Here is a 14713-nt window from a genome sequence, read left to right as displayed (position 1 = left end):
GGGGATCAGACCAGACAGGATAGAGGGGCACCCAGGCACAGGTCAGGCTGAGGAGTGCTGGCTTTATCCCCAAGGACAGGAAAGCTACTGAGGGTTTGAGAGGCGGTGACATGACCAGGTTCGCATTTTGAGATGTGCTCTTGGCTGCTGCAACGAGGACGGGTTGAAAGGGGGCCAGAGAGGGTCAGGGTAGACCAGTTACTCCTCCAGCCTCAAGCTGATGCTGGGCTTGGTGGTTCTGAAAAGAAGGGGACAGTCAAGACATAATAAGGAGGTAGCATCAAAGAACTTGTAGACAGATTAAGCATGGAGGGCTCCGTGTCATTCATCCTGGAGGAGGACTGGACACGAATTGGGCTGAATTTGTAGGGCCTTTGGGACATCCACGTGAAAAGTTAAAAGCAAGTGAATAGAATTAGGCTCCAGAGCTCAGGGAAGAAAGAGAAGAGAGAAGTCTGTGACATGCCTGCATGGAGGTGGCATTGGAAGAAATGGGTCAAGAGGTGTGGACGAAATTGACCAAGGTGAGAATATAGCTGAGTCCTGAGGCCAAGGACTTTTGTCTTAATTATCGTCATGCTCCAAGAGCCAGGAATATAGTAGGTGCTGAATAAATATTTCTTCAAGAGATAGATGAATGGATGGATGGATTTATGGATGGAGGGATGGGCAGTGGTGTCTTCGTGACCATCATCCTCGCTGCTGACAGACCCTAGCTTTAGGCTGCAGATCCCTGTTGTCCAGTGTACCCAGCCCCTACCCTAAATCCTATTGGAGGACATCTAGTGTCTCAGGTGAGCTAAGCCACTCCCATCAGGCATGACATTGCAAGGACTTAGCAATCACCTCCCAGGAGGCAAGGACAAAGGCCAGACCTCTCTTTGGGTTAAATTCTCTACTGTGCAGAACTGTACCTGCCCTCCTCCACTCCCACCTGCCCTGCCCTGTCTCCCCGACTCCTCACCCCAGCAGACCGATTTCTTTTTGCTGTTCTTGTTGAGGGAGGAAACGGTGAGTGCCTGATGTGGTTTTTGCTGTTGGCATTTCTGTTGTTTTTAACGTGTCACCCCTACACAGATGTGTAGTGCTCAGCAGTTCTTTGGGGCCAGAGAACATATTTTATTATGAAAAATGATTTGGGCGACTCCTTTGTCTTCTGCAGAGATTACCGTACAAAGCTCAAGATTTCCTGGGCAGGGATGTGAAATTAACTAGATTACAGATCGGTCCACCTAAATGTGAAATCAAATGAGAAATTCTCAGAGCCTTTGACAGCGAAGGGTTATTATTCTAACATATTATTGCAATTACCCTTTTAAATTACTCACCTGTGCCACAGCCCATGATGCTCTATAAATGAACCTGCATCTCGTTTGCATCCCGCAGACAGCACCCCTGGCTCCCGCAGTGTTCTTTCCTCACTAAAGTGTTCTCCTGATGGCTCCATTTGCTGCTGAAGGGTTATGAGCAACTCCGTTTGGAGCTGCCTCTCAGTCTCCTGCCTCCCACCCTCTCTTCCCAGTCTCCCTCTCCACTGCTGGGGGCTGGGCGCCTAGAGGAAGCCCCAGCACCCATGCCTCCTCCTCCTACGGTGCTCCTCTGCCTTCCCCCCACATGGATGGGAAGGGAGCCGACCTTGCACATGGTGATCAGCTGCGTGCAGATGGGACTCTCAGAGACAGGCTGGGGGCCTGGGCAAAGAGCATCACTGCTCATAATTCACCTTTAAGAGAAAGGGGAGACACAGACGCAGCACTCTGCCATCCTCTGCGATGTGAACAACACGGTGTGATTCTAAGACATAAAAAATGCATCAATGCTCTGATTTTATAAGCTCCAATGATGTTTCTTATGACATCAGAAGGCCTGGCCAGGGCCCCCCCGGGAATAGCTAAAGCCAGGAGAGGCTCCAGTGCGTAACTCTGGGCAAGGCCTGCCCAGAAGTGCTGCAAGCGTGGCCCCACGAGGTTGGGCCTGATGCACTGGAAGCCCTCGGTGCTCTGGAACCTGGAGATGGCTGATGCATTTGTCACGGGTCTGCGTGCCCGCTCCTGGGAAAGCAGCAGGGAAAAACGAGCTCTGGGCAGAGAGCGGTCGTGCAGCGGGATGCATGAAACGCTAGGTCCCCGGACTGCACTTCCAGCCATCATCCTACCCCCGGCGTTCTGGGTTCTAATTCCCAGTAAGAAAGTGAGCAGAGGCTTATTTTATACTTGGTGAAGGGCCCTGGCTTTGTTTTAAGGGAACTGAAAGAGAGTTAAAGCCCAGAGGATGCTGGGGTGGGGCTGCGTTTCTTGTGAGAGCATCCCTGGGAATTTCACCTTGAACTGGATGGTGCTCCCAGGCCCGAGGCAAGGGGCTGACTCGACGTCACTGGTCCAGAACCCGTGAGCTGCAGGCCTGGATGGGGATGAGGCTGCACTGACAGGGGCCACCGTGGATACAAGACCTAGGGTGTCAAAGTGAGACCAGCGGGGGGTGGGGGTTCACGTGTGTGCGTAACACATCCAAGCTTTTCCTTGGCCACTGTTTTGTTTTTCTCAGTAACGGCGTTTAGCACCTAAGGTGTCTTCCTGAACTAAATATGTCAGCTCAGCTTCTCCAAGGCCCACGAGATGGTTGTAGTTTAAAATGCACCGGCCTCTAATTGTGCCTTCCCTTTGGATCACTTTATTTTTCCTTTCAGTAACGCAGAGCAAGAGTCAACAGGCCAGCACAGCCCCTCCCCTCGTGACCTCACAGTGGTCATTCCCATAAAGCTGCTGGCTGCTTCCCTACAAGGGCCAATTTCCATGCTTGTTTCCACCAGTGCGCAAGCTTCAGGCTGTGGACAGAGTAACAGTCATGATGGTGATATCAAAGTGGTCTTCTGGCTCCTGGCCACCTTCAAGGGAGCAGACCCATTTCTCTTTGGTCAGATTCCCAAGAAAGAAAAAAATGAATGTATCCACTTCGTCAGAAAGCACACCGCGGCAGGCGTAGTAAGTGCATTTTCAGTGTACCTTTTGGGTAAACACGCTTGCTCTTGATCGTGACTCCCCTGGGCCACAGGGCACACGGCAGCCTGTTTGAAGGCTCACTGGGTTTTCCCGCCTCGTGGAGAGGCCAACAGAGGCCCAGTGGGTACCTGTGATGCCCCCTCAGATGCCCAAGACTAGAGCTTCCTGAGATCCTTTCTGGAATGATGCACAGGGAAGTTGGGCTCGGATTTGGCAAGAGTGGCCCCGAACAATGAGCCATCAGGTTCTGCCCTTGGAGGTGTGAGCCCTCAGCTGGGTAAAGAGCTGCATGCAGGTGTGGGGACCCAGGCTTAGACGCTCGAGCCGCCATGACAAAGTCCACAGACCGGGCGGCTGAAACAGCAGACATTTATGTCCTCCCAGTTCCGCAGGCTAGAGGTTTGGCTTGAGACCACGGTGTGGGCAGGTCTGGTTTCTCCCGAGGCGTCTCTCCGTGGCTTGCAGACGGCGCCTTTCCTCCGGGTGCGGGCACGGTCTCTGTGTGTCTCTGTGTGTCCGAGTTTCCTCCTCGTATAAAGACACCAGTCAAACTGGGTCAGGGTCCACCCCAACAGACTCATTTTAATTTAACCTCTTCTCTAAAGGCCCTGATTCCAAATACAGCCACATGCTGATGTAGTGAGGGTTACGGCTTCAATATATCAGTTTGCTGTCAGTCCGTAACAGACCATTCTCCCAAAATGAGGCGTCCTGTACGAAGGGGACTTCCTCACTGTCCAGAGGGCTTTGCCAAGACCCCAGACCTGCCCTCTGAGGCCCCAGGGAGGGCCTGCAACTCAGACCCCCAGACTAGAGGCTTCAGCTGGAGTTGTGCTGATCTGTGTCTGAGTTTTCCGGTGATCTTGGCCAAGGTGTGGACCAGTCACCTTGCCTTACTGTTTAGCTAAGACGAGGTGCTAACAACTTTTGGGCAGCAGGCTTCACAAACATCTCACTGAGTCTTTGTGATGACCCTGTGATGCGTGCCTCTTTTACAGATAAGTACACTGAGACCCAGAGAACAGAGCCTTCCCAAGGTGTCAGGGCTGGAAACAGCGCCCAGGCCCTCGGACGCCTGAGCAGGGTGCTTCCCACTTGGCTACTCTGCCTTCTAGGGGATTTAGGCTTTTGATTCAAAGGAAGCCCAGGCACAGACTAGCTTGGCTAGCCCAGACTAGAGGGGCGCCGGGCCAGACATGACCCTGTCTCCCTGAGTACGTCTGCAGTCTGGCACCCAGACTCCTGGTACCAAAGGGTGGCCTTGCATTCATTAACAGGCACAGCTTCAGGAAGAATGCTGGGGGAGGAAGGGGCAGTGGCCCTGCCAGCCAAGCCGCCAGGCCTGTCCTTTGGCCAAGGAGGGGCCCTTCACCTGGTTGTACCATCACTGAAGCTGTGTTTCTCTAGCTCCCACATGAGGCCGAGCAAAGCTGCCAAGAGCTCCAGCTCTGGCGTGTGGGATATCGGCGGTCTGCTACTCCCCAGTGCAGAGTCCAGGGCAAGGGACTTAACCTACTTTGCCTCAGTCTCCTCCTCTGTAAAACCACAGTTATAGGAATACCCACTGCACAAGCTTGGTGGGAGGATGAAAAAAATGAACATGTGTAAAGAATATAGTTTGTACTCAGAAAATATTATCTCGATGATGATGGTGATTATTATGGTAATAATGATGATGATGATGATGGAGATGATGGTGATGGTGGTGATGATGGGGATGATGGTGGTGGTGATGATGATGATGGTGATGATGGGGATGATGGTGGTGGTGATGATGGTGATGATGGTGATGATGGAGATGATGGTGATGATCATGGTGATAGTGGTGATGATGATGATGGTGATGATGATGATGATGGTAGCTCCACCCTCAGAGGAAGAACCAGGTCTCTCCCTCTCCAGGTGGCATCTACTTATTGAGCTGTCTTCACCCTTCTGTCTGTGGAGGTTGCACTTCCTTGTCCATGAGGACCATTTTTCCCAGAGACCTAGAGCAGAGGGGACCCAGTGAAGTAGAAAGACGTATAGACTGGGGCAGGCCTGGGTGGGACCATAAGCTACACTGACATGTACTCAGGGCTCTGGGTCCTCTTGCTCCCGTTTCTCCCAAATGACTAGAATATAGGGTTTGGTTGGAGGACCTTCTCCTCCATCTGTGTGTGATTCCTGGCCGTGCCTAAGGCATCCAGACCAGCCCCCTCACACAGTGACCGTGCACTCGGGGATGGCCAGCTCATTTTAATAGCAGAGAAAGTTAACTGTGGAGGGAGAGAAACTGCCAAAACAAAAGGCCTTGGAGACTACAATGAAGACCATCCTAGCCCTCGTCCTTGCCTTGGTCCTGATCCCCACGCCAGGTCCCAAGCTCCCACCTTACATTCGTTATCCAGTTTCATCCTCTCCCTGCTTCCAGGAAATGCTTCCATCCCCCTTCTACTGACAAGGAAGCCGAATCTCATCAGGGGACTTGTCCTGTGTCACACAGCTCTGGGCTGTCGGACCCTAAAGCCCACTGGGTGTTTTATCAACTTACATTACCACTTCCTAAGTGTATCTTGGATTATCTCAACTTTGACTCTAATAGGTGACTAGCCATGTATTTTATCAGCTGGCATGTGTATAATCCTGGGGGTGGGCGGTGGGGGTGGGCCGAGGGAATGGCTGGGCCTATGTAAGCCACCAGAGAGAGTGAGTGAAGATGGTTTCTTTCACCCAGTTTCTTTGGATTCTCTTTCCGCATTATGGTCCTTAAGAGACACCCCCAAGTTCTCAGGCTGATGGCTAATGTATCTCTTCCTCCTCCACATTAGAGCTGACAGCCTTCCTGGGCTGATATGAGTTGTTGCAGCACAGTTTGCCCTGGCAGCAAACGCCTTTTCTCCTACACCACTGTCCCCTACAGTTACCTATTGCTGTGTAACAAGCCACCCCAAAGCTTAATGGCTCAAAACACCAAGCATGCATGAGTTCTCTTGAGGTGGTGGGTTTCCTGGGCTCACCCACGCAGCTTGCATTCACGGGGCTGATCCTTTCAAGTCCAGGGTCCCTGCAGCCAAAGCACAGGGATGGTTGCTCTGTCAGGTCACACTGGACCTGCATCAGGACCACATCGCCGTGGCCCGAGACCTCATTTTGCAGAAGAGGAATCTGAGGCACAGGAAGAGAGAGGAGCTTGGCACAGGTAGTTAGCGGTGGAGCTGGAACTGGATGGAATCGGGCTGCCGAGCCCAGGCCCCACCCCTGCACCTCCTGCATGTGGAAGGCTCAGGGCACGATCAGGATATCTGCAGCTCAGCTGAGGTGGCTGAGGCACTCTGCAAAGCTCACCCTCACCTCTGAAATCAGCCAACCACGTGATGGAGAACCCCAGCCTATCAGGGAGCTCTCCAAGGGGAAGCCCAAGTTCAGGACACTGTTCTCGCCAGGATCCCTGGCTGTCAAGGAGGTGATCACAGCAAGGAGGAATTGTCAGACTCCCCCCTGGCCTTTTCACAATCCTCCAGAAGCACAATTAGAAATGAGCCCTCTTCTGACCTCGTACGCAGGGGCTCAGCATCACCAGGTTTGGCGCCTCCCCCCACCCCCGCGTCTGTCCTGTCTCCTTACTGAGCGGTCACCCGGCAGGGCCTGTCTATCCACATTCTCCACCGGCTGCCACCATGTCCCACGCGAGGCGGGGGCTCCGTGAGCGAGCGTGGGTGGGCCCACCGGCCCAAGCCCAGCCGTCAGACCCTCCTGACCTTGGCTTTCCTTTTCCTACCACTCGGGCTTCTTTTCTGAACTAAAGCCATTGATACCTTTGAGGCTTCGTTCTTTTTGTCTTCCTCTCATTGCGTGTGTTTTACAGGTCTATGAAGATGTAATTGACATACCATGGATTTCATCCATTTAAAGTGTACAATTCAAAGTTTTTAGTATATTCACAGGGTTGTGCGGTCATTACCACAACTCAATTTTTGAACATTTTCATCCCTCAAAAAAAAAAATTCCTCCCTTTACCCAGCAACAGTCGTGCCCTCTTTGTCCCAGGCTCCCTCCCCAGAACCCAAGGCGACAGTTCATCTACTTTCAATCTCTATAAATCTGCCTATCCTGGAATCATTCCATCTGTGGTCTTTCTGACTGGCTTCTCTCACTCGCCATAATGTCTTCAAGGTCCGTCCATGGGGTAGCAGGTAGTCAGTCCTTTATCCCTTTTTACTGCCAAGCAAATGTCCATATGTATGGACATACGTTGTCATGTCTTTGGGTATATAGCTGGGAGTGGAATTGTGGGGGCATGTGGTAACTCTGTGATTAGCCTCATGGGGCACTTCCAGAATCTTTTCTAAAGTGGTTGCACCATTTTCCATTCCCACCAGCAGAGTATGAGGGTTTCAACTTCTCCACACCCTCACCAACACTTGCTACTGTCCATCTTCTTGATCGCAGACATCCCGGTGGATGTGAAGCGGTACCTCGCTGTGGTTTTGATTTGCACTTCCCCGGTGGCTAATAATGCTGGGCGTCGCTTCACTTGCTCTTCATGGGCTATTGGCCATTTGTTTATCTTCTTTGGAGAACGATCTCTTCAGATCCTTTGCCCATTTTTTTTTTTTAATTAGGTTGTCATTTCATTCTTGAGTTGTAAGAATTCTTTTTATATTTGAGACACAAGTTCCTTATCACATATATGATTTACAAATACTTTTCCCACTCAGTGAATTCTTTTTCACTTTCTTGATGGTGTCCTTTGAAGCACAAGTGTTTTTAGTTTTGATAAAGCCCAGTGTATCTTTTCTTTTTTATTGATTGCTTAAGGTTTTGATGCCGTATCTAAGAAACCATTGCTAAATCCAAGGATGTGAAGATTTACCTCTACGTTTTTCTTCTAAGAGTTTCATCATTTGGCCCTTACATTTACGTCTTTGATCCATTTGGAGTTAACTGTTGCATGTGGTGTGAGGTAAGGGCCCAGCTTCACTCTTTTACATGGTGCTATTCGGTTGTCCCGGTCCTTTGTTGAAAAGACTATTGGTTCTCCATTGAATTATTTTGTCACTCTTACCTGTGGTTTCTAAAAGCACGTTTACTTCCTAACGCCTTAAAGATACACTGAATATGCATCTTGCACTTATTTTTAACTTGCCACTTAGTTGGAGAGGACTTCTATTTGATTATTGTTTTGTTAGAAGTTGATAAATGCAGAAACATAATTGATTTCTTATGAGATAGGAGAGGCGAGGTTATGCTGCTGTAGCAAACAACCCAGTATCAATGACTTCTTACTCTCTCCCACTCAAGTCCAATGCCAGCTGATAGGGAGGTCCCCACTCATCACAGCCACTCAGGGACCTGACCTGGTGGAGTCTACATCTTTCCATAAACAAGATTTTCGCAGTGGCTGGGGCTGAGGAAAAGAATATGGTGGACAAGTCCTGGTTCTTAAAAATCTCCCAGCTTGCTTTCTTTAACAATTGAAATCTAAGTGATGGTAAGAGTTTTTAGGCACTTGGAGAACCATTCTAGGGGCAGATTGAGGTTGGGAACTTGAAACCCAGAGCAGCCACTTCCCATCTCATTTTTTCGTCTCTATGATATCCAACTTGCAGGAGAGACAGCAGCAGTGTATGTGAGTGTTGAGCACAGCAGAAGGCAGATGTCAGGTACCCAACAAACCACAGTTCCCTTTGTCCTCATCTGCAACCAGATGCACCCCCTTGGCTCATCCTGAGGCCCTCAGCCAGGGGTTAGGGCTGGGATAAGGACTCACTTTAAGTGCAACAGTTGCACTTGGTCTGGGGGCTGCCAAGTGGACGCATCACTGAGCAAATTTTCTTCTTTGCTATTTTAAAAAATGACCCAGGTAGACTCAAAGCCCCATAAAAACCCAGTGGAAGGATTTGCTTGAAGCACATGCCTGCCTTACCTTGTCGTTTCCTAACCTGGAAGAGCGGAACACAAATACCCACGAGGAAAGACAACCCGGGCTTATGTGGTTCCAGCGTGCCGCCCGAGCTCGGCACTGGCTTCAGAAGCATCCAGCTCACCCCACCCCGACTCCGTCTGACTTTCCATGCATGGGCTCCCGGAGGGCCCTTGCTCTCGTGGCCTCTACCCCAAGACAAATGTGCAGTGGGGAATGAGAGTGGCAGGTCTTCCGGGAGGGGAAGGGCCCCAGCTGAGGACCAGTAAGAGGGCTTTCCTACTGCAGAAATGTCACCTGAGGAAGCCTGAAAGGAGAGCGCCAGGCTGTTGACCCCAATTCTGCCACCAGGGTACAGCCAGTGCCCCGAAGGGTTGTGAGTTCCCCTGAGAACCCTCCCCAGGCAGCTGGGATGGCCAGGTCTGAACCCAAGACTAAACTGCCTTTTTAAAGCAAATCCAAGAAATAAAAACCCGAACTTCCCCCATGTGAAAGATAGAAAAAAACTGGAGGCTCCGTCTCTTTAGCTGGAGTCCAGGTGGTTGACTGTGGGCCCAGTCACCCTGAGTTCCTAGCAGTTCGGAGTCTAAAGGCAGGCATTTCCCCTCGTGATACCCATCTCCCCAGCTGGTCTCTGCTGCTCACAATCCACTCAGAGCAATTCAACAACCATTAGCCAGGAACCTCCGGTGCTCCCAGCATTGTGCAAGGTGACAGGATAAATTAAGACTCCGTAGCTGTTCTCGAGGAGATTAGAGGTGTCTCCGTCTTAGCTAGTAACAACTAACTTTTTAAAGACACTTCTTATTAACGTGCAATATACATATGGAAATTGCGTGTATCAGAAGTATGTGAAACTCAGCTCAGTGAGTTTTCACAAAGTAAAACCAGTGTCCAGGTCAAGAACAGAACATTACCAGAAACCCAGAACCATCCCCCTTTCCAGTCACTAGCCACCACCCAAGATACCCTGATTCTAGTAACAGTGGGAGCTAACTTGTGTTGAGTGTACCTTATGCCGCAGGCACTGGTATAAGCAACTTTTATCTATTGGCTCATTTCATTCTCACCCATAGATATGAAAGGACAGTGACCGGGGCACATAGCTAACAAGTGGGAGAATCTAACACTGTCCCCGAGTGCAACCCTTACATTGTCTCCCTTGGAAACAAATAGAACCTGTTCCCTGTGTGCTGTAATGGTAATGTATAATGATGCTCCCAGGTCTGCTCTGCCGAGAGCAGCCTGGGGATTTGAGCCAGGCTTTAATGAATGGATGAAAGTGCCCCTAGCAGATAAAGGGGAGACAGTGCTTAAGCAGAGTGGGGACCTGCGGGGGTCCAGGGTGGTGAAAACAGGGTAGAGGCAAGGTGTGGGGGTGGGAGTAGGAAGGACTTGCTGGAGCAGGATTGTGTGTTGAGTGCCCGGCTTTGCCCAGGCAGGTGAGGGACTTGCTGAGGTTTAGAATCAGTGGTCAGCCCCCAGGACTGGGACTATACTCGACTTGCTTGCTTTCCTGGCTCAGAGGTGGCACAGAATGGGACCCAGCCTCACCAGGGACGTCCTTGGCTTGGCCTCTACACAACGATTCACTTTTGGTCGTATAGTCTTAAGGTCTGTGCAGAATTCTGTGGTTGTGTTTGTGTTTTGGTAAAAATAGAGACTCTGCCCCCATTTTTTGAGACTCTTAAACCCAGATGGCAGAAAGGAGACTTGACCAATTGTTAAAATAATTGACAATATGAAGGAAAAGGAGAAGCTGGGCTCATCACAGGTCTGAGTGGCTCAAGCACTCTCCATGTGCGAGGCCATGGGGATGGGGGGCAACTGAAGAACCACTGGACTATGGAAGTTTACAGGGAAGGGAGACGGGGTGTAGGTGTCCATTTGGGATGCCTGGGAAAGATGCTTGGAGACACGAGTCTTGATGGAGAGGTGTGACCTGCGCTTGAGGCGGGAGGCAGAGGATATTATGCAGAAGTATGCAAGAGAGAAAGGCCAAGCCAGAACTTTCGGACACCAGGATTGGACCCTAGGAATGGGCGGAGGCCTTGGCATTCCAGCTAAGGAGGTCGGGCCCTGCGCCGCCGGAATGGGCGGCTTGGATGCTCCCGAACTCCCACGGGAGCCGGCATTCACCGTCCCTTCCCAGACATCCTGGGCTCCGCCCCGGCCGACACCCCAGACCCCTAGGCACTCCGGTCCCGGGACCCGCACAGGGCTCTGGCGGCCTCCTGGGCGCTGGCCCCGTCCGCAGCCGTCGGCCGGCTCGCCGCGCCCCGCGCCCCTCCTTCCCGCCCAGCCCTCTGCGCTCCCCAGCTCGCGGCGCGGCGCAGCGCAGCGCCGGCTCCTCCCGCGGCTGCATTGCAGACGCCGCCGCCGCAGGGTGCGCCGGGGCTGCGCCGGGAGCCCGGGCTGGGGTACGTGGGGCCCCGGGGTGTGGGACTCCCGGGCGGACCCGACGGCGCCGCGGGGCCGGGAGTCGGCGGCAGGTCGGGAGCGGGGCGGCTCCGCCGGCGGGGAACACGAGGCCGGAGCGCCCCCGCCGCGGGCCCCCGAGGAGGTCGCCTGGGACTGTGGGCCCGGGGGAGCGGGCGCGGCCGTCGGGCTCTGAGTCGTCCCTGCCCTCGAGTGGACCGCGGCCACCGGACTGGCAGGCCCCTCAGAATCTGGGCGGGGGGGCGGGCGGCGGCGTCGCGAGGGGCCGTGGCGCGCCGGGGGCCGCGGGGCCGCGCTCCGCCCGCACCCTCCGGGCCGGGCCCGCCGCCGTCCAGCGCGGCGCCGCGCGGCTCGGGCGCAGTTCCGGCGCAGTCCCCGCGCCGAGCGGCTCCGCGCCCCACACCTGCCTCTGCCCAGCTCCGGGTGACGTAGCGCCCTCCGATTGGCCCGCGCGGCCCTGAGGGCGGGGCCAAAGCCGGTGAGCTCACCGCCGCGCCCCGCCATTGGCCCGGGCAGCGCACTCGGGCTGTGGCGGGGAGACAGCGGTACCCGGAGCCCGAGTCGTTCCAGCTGCGGTGTGCGGAGCTGAGCGGGTTGGGGCAGGGCTGGGCTGTCGGGGCCGGGCCGGGCCGGGCGGGGCCGCGCGGGAGGAGGAAGACAGAGGCGGCTCGGCGCCAGCCCGACCGAGCGGTGGCCGTGCTCACCAAGGCCGAGTGAGTATGCGTGCGGCCGAGTGGAGAGTCGGCCGGGCGCGTGCGGGGCGAGGGCGGCGGCCGGCGGGGGCGCGCGGGGCCACCGGGCGCGCGGGGGCGGGGCCGGGGGCGAGCGCGCGCTGCGGCCGGGGCGTGGGGAGCACGCGTGCTCGTGGCGCGGGTGGCGGCGGGGGCGCGCGTGTTTACTCGAGGGGGGAGGGGTGTGTTGGAGGAGCGGGCGCGAGGACGCGCTCGTTTGCAGGGGGGCGAGTGGGAGGGAGCAAGCATGTTCACGCGAGGGAGCGAGGAGTGTGTTTGGACACGCGAGCGCGCGTGGGTCACGGTGCGTGTTTACGGGGCGAGCGTGAGGGAGGGGGGTTTTTGGATGAGTGTGCGGGGCGCGTGTCGATGGAGCGAGGGCGGGGTCGTGCTCATGTTTGAGGAGCGGGGGTGCGAACACGAGTGTTTACGGAGCGAGTGGGCGAGGGAGGGGGCGCGCTTGCTGATGGAGAGAGCGAGGGGGAACGGAGAGTGTTTTGACGCGTGAGTGTGCGTGGAGCCTGGTGTCTGTTTACCGAGCGAGTGTTTCGGGGTGGGACCACGCGTGTTCGTGGAGCGAGTGGGGTGCAGGAGCCGGAGGATCGGCGCCGGAGCGCGCGTGCGTGTTGCTGCAGGGCGGTGAGGGTGAGAACACGCGTGTGTGCGCGACGGAGTGGGAGTGTTTGGGTGAGTGGCGGTCGGAGGACGCGCGTGCGGGGAGTGGCCGCGGCGGGGCCGGCGCGGGGGGCGGCGGGGCGCGAGCGGCGCAGGCGCCCGTGCAGCCGCTGGCTGGTTTTTGTTTGCGAGGCGCGTCTCGGCGGCGGGCTTTTCGGATCGAGCGCTCGCTCTCGAAGCCGGGCGCCGGGAGAGGGGCGGGGACAGGTGCCCCCTCGCTGGGGCGCGGGCAGAGGGGCGGGCACAGGTGCTCGGTCGGCGGGGAGGAGGGAGAGAGTCTTGCCCCGCTCCGTGGGAAGAGAGGCAGGGATGGCCTGGCGCTCGGCCGCAGGCGCCTCTGCGGGGCAAGGCGGTTGGAGGCAGCCTTTTCCTCGCAGGCCAATGGAGTGAATGAACGTTTTATTAATCCGTGCGTAGAACGCGGCGGGGAAAGTTGGGTGAGTTCAGACTAAAGGTTTGGAAAGAACTTCTGAGAGCTTTGCTCACCTGCAGACCAGGGGCTGGAGAGGCACCCTGACCCTTGCTTCCCCAGCCAGGCTCACATGGGCTGGAAGAGATGCTCTGCGTGGCCTTCTTGCATTTATGAGATCTCTCCTGCTTTGATTTCCTAGGTATTGCACAATGTCTGAGGCGGCCTTGATGGTGTTCACATGTTTGAGACTATTTTTGCAATCTCCGTAGACATCTGCAGGCATCAAAACAAATTTTTGAGAATATAATCCTCCTGCAATTTATTTTCGTAATCAATTGCTTCCACAGGGAATGATGACAGCTTTAAAGCCCGTTGTATATTTTGTCCACTATTGCTTGGTAAGATTTCTGCTAGTTGACATGAAGGATCTAATTGGCAACAGTACAGTACAGTAAACATGAGCGGTGCTTTCAGATAATTACCAAATGCCTCTTGTATTTGTTTGAATGCGTTATATTTCTTCCATCAGTGAGGCCAAAACCTGAAATTTAAAAATTGTGTTCCCCTAAAGTTTCGTCACATATGGTAAAATGGCTGGCTGTATATAAAGGAGTCCTTTTCTCTCTCAGCTTAAAGGAATTGTTCAGAGAGTTTCCCTACAGAATCTGTGTCCGCTGAAGAAACTTGTCTGGGAACCTGATAAAGAGAAACACATTAAGCAGTAGGACTTTCCATGGCGTATGTTTATAGAAAAATATTCTTTTAAGAACAGAATTAGGAAATAGCAAAGAAGTTTATGTTTCTCTCTCTCTCTCTCTCTCTCTCTTTTTTTTTTGGTATTAAATTTAGGGAGTAATAATGTTTAAAAAAATAGCATTTAATTACAGGATATGTGTTTCCAAATAAATTCAGCTTAGTGGGGAAAACCAGCAGAGGACAGCCTCGAATTCCTAAGGGACCTCGATCCAGGCATTCTAATTAATTATATTCCAAATAAGCTAAGTGGAAACATAGTTTTTAATGCAATAGTTAATAACAACATTGTATTCTTTAAGGGTTCTTGTTAACTCTTCTGCTCTCATCATAAACACACACAGACACGTTATTTTCTTCAGTCCTCTATTTGGGGCTCCACTGGGCCTCCCTGTAGGTTCCAGCAGCAGGCCCTGCTGTAGTGTCTTCCTGTTGGACTGTCCTAGAGAATGTGGCAGTCAGGTGGAACTGAGAGGTTTTTATTTCATGTGGGAAAGATGGTGTAGTTAGAGAATCAGTTGACCTTGAAAGTTTCCCGAGTGAAAGGTCTGGAGCCCTTACTGATGACAGAGATTCAGATGCTCAGCTCAAGACCCTTTGCCTTCTGACAGCTCAGGAAATGGACAGTTTGGTAATCTAGAATTTCCTTTGGGAACCGTCATGATTCTTCTGATGTTTTTGCTCCTTGCTGTTGTGAACTTCCGAAGTTGCAGTACTGTGCTTGTAGGCTGCCTTTTTTAAAATGTTTAAGGAAAACTTTATTTCTGTTTTATTTTTACATTTATACATTTATTTAAAA

At 53.4% G+C, this 14713-nt stretch overlaps 1 protein-coding gene across 3 annotated transcripts in view; it reads left to right on the top strand.

The window, feature by feature from the left end:
• The window catches only part of LOC105071175 (calmodulin-binding transcription activator 1), a 567239-nt gene that overhangs the window by 503214 nt on the left and 49312 nt on the right, over positions 1 to 14713 (top strand). The window contains exon 1 of one of the 3 annotated variants that reach the window (XM_074377513.1): positions 11255 to 11324. The exons of 1 other annotated variant lie outside the window; for it this stretch is intronic. The gene's annotated coding sequence lies outside the window, so the exon portion shown is untranslated. Of the gene's footprint in view, positions 1 to 11254; positions 11325 to 11845; positions 12057 to 14713 lie in introns of those variants that run through there. One more of the 3 variants, XM_074377512.1, reaches the window with a different exon arrangement.

The sequence above is a fragment of the Camelus bactrianus genome, chromosome 13 (assembly GCF_048773025.1).
Source record: "Camelus bactrianus isolate YW-2024 breed Bactrian camel chromosome 13, ASM4877302v1, whole genome shotgun sequence".
NCBI classification, from domain to species: domain Eukaryota; kingdom Metazoa; phylum Chordata; class Mammalia; order Artiodactyla; family Camelidae; genus Camelus; species Camelus bactrianus.
This window is presented reverse-complemented; position numbering and strand designations above follow the sequence as displayed.